Source organism: Jatropha curcas, chromosome 3 (genome assembly GCF_041381405.1).
Source record: "Jatropha curcas cultivar XTBG-Jc1 chromosome 3, XTBG_Jcur_1.0, whole genome shotgun sequence".
NCBI classification, from domain to species: domain Eukaryota; kingdom Viridiplantae; phylum Streptophyta; class Magnoliopsida; order Malpighiales; family Euphorbiaceae; genus Jatropha; species Jatropha curcas.
Genome location: NC_143153.1, coordinates 9,875,101 through 9,881,100, shown reverse-complemented (window position 1 = coordinate 9,881,100; position 6,000 = coordinate 9,875,101).

The window sequence follows — 6,000 nt, the reverse complement described above, 5'->3', positions numbered from 1 at the left end:
TTTACTGACATATTTGCATCTTTTATAGGCCGAAGTGGGGCCGATGACTGCCCGTCTACAGAGCTGGATTCAGGCTGATCCCGATTTTAAGCGATCAGATGCCTTGTCTCAGCGGAGGGTGGTCCTGTCGCACCCCATCCTGCGACGATATTATTTGGGCGAGAGAGTGGACATTCAGATAAGAGGCTGCCGTTCTGTCCCTTATTCCCCACCTGAGGACATGTGAGCGGGTAAGCAAATGATGCTCACTGCGACTCATACTGAGGGTATTCCACATGTGGAGTTTATCATGGGAGGAGATTATGACGAGTTCTACGGAATCTTTTTGATGCCGCCCATTGGATCTCGGCTTAATAATTTCCAGAGGCCGGCTCCTTCTCAGCCGCTTGGCACTCGTTCTTCTCGGGCTTCGGGTCCCTCGACTAGGACTCCAAGGAGGAGGCCCATGACCGATCCCACTTCTTCCACCCCGGTTGAGGGGCCGTCGCAGGCCGGGCCTAGCCGATTGGCGGCTCCTTCCAGGGCTCCCCGGGCTATTTTGGAGGCCGCCGGGCCGCTTCACCCAGACCTGGCCAGTCTACGTCTTCCATACAGCATCTCTTACTATGTTCCTGACAGCCCTCCGGCTCTTCGAGAGGTCTCCCTGGAGAATGTGGATCGCCTGGCTCTTCCTTCCGAGGACATCACTGAGGTAAAGCCTGACACATCTCTCACAAAAAGGATTCATAAGAGATTTGATATTGACTTGTATTTTCCCTTGTATGATTTCCAGGTTCCTGGTGGGTTGGTCAATCAAATGATGGAGCTGATTCTCGGGTTGCAGCAAGAAGTAGCTGCGGCCTAGACTCAGACAGCCTTTGATGATCAGAGGAGGAGGAGGCCCCGCTGCTGATAGATGCTAGATTTTCCTGCTTTCCTTTGTTTTTTTTTTCTTGCTGTATTTTCTGAACTGAACCTTGACTGTATTTCTGTACTGAACTTTATTTGTACCTGCACTTGGTTAGTAGTGAGAAAATGCATGCATGATTATCAAATTTGAAAGAACATAGGATTTTATTTCAATCCATTCTAAAACAAACATTTCTTCTTTTTTTTTTTTAATACTAAAAAGGACATTTTTTTGTCTTTTTTTTTTTTTTTTTTGCTGGAAATTATATATATATATATATATATATATATATAATATGTAAATTTTTTTTTTTTGCGACGGCCGCCGATGCGCCGCCGTGTCCGGCGGTCGGAGCCGCCGGCGTCGGCTGTTCCGGCCGCCTGGCTGGGTCGCCGGCTCCGGCGGCCGCAGCCGCCTCCGGGCGCGCTTTTGTTCTATAAAAGCTGCTTTTTTTGGCTTTTTTTTTATTCACTCTTTTTTCGAGCCAACAACAATTCTGGTCAGTTTTCTTCTCTCTTCTCTCTTTTTCTTCCTTATTTTTTATTTTTTATTTTAAATAAATTAAAAAAAAATAAAACAAATAAAAGGACATGAATCCCTTCTACAACCATAGCATGCACAGCTGGACTAGGAGTCTCTCCAAAGTTGAAAAGATCAATTTGGGGAGGTACGGTCTTTCTCCCGTTATTACTCTTAGGGGTGTAGTAATTGATTGGGATTTTTTATGGGCCTGTATTAGACTTTGGGACCCGGAAGCCCACGTTTTCCGGTTTGGGGCCATGATGGAGGAGATGTGCCCTCTTTTTGAGGAGTTTTGTGCTATCATAGGGTGTGACCCCAATGCCCCTTTGGTCAAGCATGAGGCGAAAATTGGGTATGTTAGGTCTTTTGAAAACCTATTTCAATTCAGTCGACCACAGGCTAGGGCTATGATTGTTGATGACTAGAAGGTAATTCTGTTGCCCCTGATTGACGAATTTTCGGAGGCTTGCCTAGACAACCCAGACCGGATGAGGCTAAGAATGCGGGCCCTGGTTTTTTGTTTATTGGTTGGCTTCTTGTTTAACCAGGACCCAGGCTTTGGGGACTTGCGCCTCTGCCCCATGGTTCGGCAAATGGAGGATATGGGTTGTATTGGCGGCATTGTGCTGGTAGAGACCATTAGGAGCCTTGACAGAGCCGCTTTAGGGTTCGATGACTGGACAGTCTCTCCCATTATTCTCCAGGTATTTCCCCTTATTATTTTCCTTGATTTTTTTTTCTTTTAATTCATTCCCTTGTAATAGAAAGGATCCATTACTCAGGTTTGGTTGAAGGACCACCTTCAAGTGGTTGCTACTCCTACTCTCTTGCATGCCCTATAGCCCCACTCAGTATCACATGCGGAGGATCCTGATCACACAACCATCTATTGATGCATGGACTTCATGGCTAATCGAATTGGGTTCGAATGAGATACTGTGGTTCATCTCCTGGTACAACATCACCCGTTTTATCCAGGTTAGCTTTCGTCATACTCGGGTTTACCTTCTAGGCCTTACACATTGTACTTGGTACTGCGCTTCACGCGTTCTGAGGCAGATGGGGATAGATCAGACTGTTCCGATTATGGATGACATTTCAGCTGATTCAGCCATTACCCCCGGTGTTACCCGAGCCGTCCTTAGGGTTTGGGTTAGAGATCATCATATGGTTAGGCCCTTACCTAATCCTGCCGGTGTTCAGACTTCTCCTGAGTATCGGGCTTGGTTCATTACTGCTGTCTGGCCGATTGAGAGGCTAAGGAGGACCGCACTACTGAGTGCACTTGAAGGTTGGGTTCAAGCTGACGCTGATGATGAGGTTGGGACTGGTGAGGAGATTGTGCTGGCTCCTCGGACAGGCGAGATTGGGCAGAGTTTAACAGCTAGGGATGACTCGGAGGATGTTGCTCCACGGAGGAGACGGGATACCTAGACTTTTGGACTTTATTGTTTTTTTTTTACTGTTTGTTTTTGGTTTTGGATTTTGGGTGTATGTTTTTGCCTTTTTGGCTTTTTATTTAGGACTTTGACTTAGACTTTATTATTCATTGGACTTTTTTGCTTTCTGCTTGATTTGAACTGCTTGCTTGAATTATGAATGTCATTTGTCTTTTAAGCTTTCCAAGCATTTTCCAACTTTATTTATTCACGCTCTAATTTTTGCCTAAGCCGCCCCATTGGTTTGTGGACGATAGGGCGAAGACTTGTGGTGCTGAATCTTCTTTTGCTTCAGTAAGTCCGAAAATTCACTTTGAAAGTGAGACCCGTTGTCAGTGATGATCTCGAATGGTGTTCCATACCGACAAAGGATGTTGGTACGAACGAACTGTGCTACCTTCTTGGCATTCAAGACCGAATAGGAGGCTGCCTCAATCCACTTAGTGAAGTAATCAACAGCAACCAGGATGAACTGATGGCCATTGGAAGCCTTTGGATGGATCTTTCCGATCACGTCTATGCCCCAAGTTGCGAAAGGCCATGGTGAAGCAATGGGATTCAGATTGACCGGAGGCTGCTTTTGCAACTTGGCAAAAATTTGACACTCATGGCACTTCTGCGCGTGCCTCACGCAATCTGCATTCATGGTTGACCAGTAATAACCTAGGTTCATGATTTTTCGAGCCAAGGCTATCCCGTGCATGTGCGGACTAGACTCCCCGTTATGTAAGGAATCCATGATGGCTTGAGCTTCTTCCTCGTCAACGCACCTTAGGTGCAGGCCATTCCAACTCCTTTTATACAGAACTCCCCCAGTACGGAAATATCCAGATGCTAACTGTCTCAATGTCCGTTGATCAGTCTTGTTGGATCCCTCCGGGTAGGCTTCATTCTGAAGATAATTCCGTATATCCCAAAACCATGGCTTGTCATCGACTAGATTCATGACATGTGCTGGTTGTTTCTGTAGCCGAACCGTCAGAGGTCGAATGACTTGGTCTCCCCCTACATTAACCATGGAGGCCAAAGTAGCCAGGGCATCTGCAAACTGATTTTTGGCGCGCGGCAGGTAGTGGAAAGATAGTTCCTCAAACTGTTGAGCCAATTCGTCCAAGCGTTGTAGGTAAGGAACCAAACGCTCTTCCTTAATTTTCCATTTCCTTAGAGCTTGAGAGACTATCAGATTGGAATCTCCGAAAACCCTAAGGGCTTTTATTTCTTTTTCCAGGGCCGCTTCTAACCCCTTGATGCAAGCTTCATACTCGGCTTCATTGTTGGTGCAGTCGAAATCTAATTTAACTGCAATTGGGATGTATTCTCCATAAGGAGTTTTGAATACGACACCAACCCCATTTCCATGGTAGTTTGAAGCTCCATCGAAGTACATCTCCCAGACTTCACTTTCCAAGCTCAACAAGTCTTCATCAGGAAATTCTACCTCCGGCATTTGGTCTTCGACCGGTAATTCTGCTAATTAATCAACCAAGGCTCCGCCTTTCATTGCCTTCCGTTGTACAAATTTTAAATCATAAGCTGCGAGCACTGACACCCACTTAGCCATCTTACAGTCAAGAACCGGCCTCTCCATAAGGAATTTCGAGGGGTTCGATTCAGAAATGACATAGGTGGTGTAAGATGAGAGGTAGTGCTGCAGCTTTGTACAGGCCCAGACTAGAGCCAAACACAACTTCTCTATCTTATTGTATTTTAACTCATATTCCAGCATCCTTTTGCTGAGGTAATACACGGCATTTTCTATCCTTGTATCTTCCGCTTGTTGAGCTAACATTGCACCCATCGCTTCTTCTGTCACTGATAGATACAATAGCAAAGGCTTTCCTAGCCTCGGTGGTTGTAAAACTGGCGGGGGTAACAGATATTGCTTGACTTGGTCGAAAGCTTTCTGACAATCCTCATTCCATTTGACGGCTACTCCTTTCCTGAGTAATTTGAAAATCGGACCATAAGTATCGGCCAACTGATTGATGAACCGGCTAATGTACTGTAGCCTTCCCAGGAAACCCCAAACTTCTTTTTCCGTCCTCGGTGCTGGAATTTCCAGAATGGCCTTGGCTTTTGAAGGGTCAATCTCTATGCCCTTCTGACTGACCATGTGCCCCAGAAATACTCCGGATGTAGCTCCAAACAGACATTTTGCCGGGTTGAGCTTTAAGTTGTACTTTCGAAGTCTAAGGAAGAACTTCTCAAGTGCTGTTGTATGTTCTTCAGCTGTTTTTGATTTGACAACCATGTCGTCCACATACACTTCTACTTCTTTGTGAATCATGTCATGGAAGATGGTTGTCGCCATTCTTTGATAGGTTGCCCGGGCATTTTTGAGCCCAAAAGGCATGACCCTGTAACAGTAAGTTCCCCACTCTGTGATGAATGCCGTTTTCTCTTTGTCTGGCAAATGCATCATTATTTGGTTGTACCCGACAGCGAGATCAGTCAAGGAGACCATCTCGTGTCCGGCCATATGGTCCACCAACAAGTCAATATGCGGCAGGGGGAAATCGTCCTTCGGACATGCTTTATTCAAACCCCGGTAATCCACACACATTCTGACTTTACCATCTTTCTTCAGCACCGACACAATGTTTGCTAACCACGTCAGGTAGGCAATAGGTTCTATGAACTTGTTCTCCAGTTGCTTGGCAACTTCCTCCTTGATTTTCAAGGACCACTCTGTTTTCAGCCTCCTTAGCTTCTGTTTCACTGGCTTAGCCTCAGGGTATACCGGAATCTTGTGCACCACTATTGCTGGGTCAATTCCCGTGATGTCACTTGCCTTCCACATGAAACAATCGGCAAACTTCTTCAAACACTCACTGACCTGTTCCCTGTTCACACAGTCATATGCAATGTATGTATATTCATTTTCTTCTTTGCCAATTATTATTTTTTCTTTCTCATTTTTTATTTCATTTATTTGATTGCTTTTGCTTGGAAATGCTTAGAAAGATAAACACACGGGGTAGTCAAGAATTTGCAAGCCTTTATTGATTATGACGGAATCGTCTTCAAAAATTACATCAAATTTGAAATCTGGATCTTCTAGATCCGACACAGACGACTCAGAACTAAAACTAGACTCTGACTCAGTTTCAGACTCGGGGTCAGACTCAGACTCAATACAGGACTTGATTA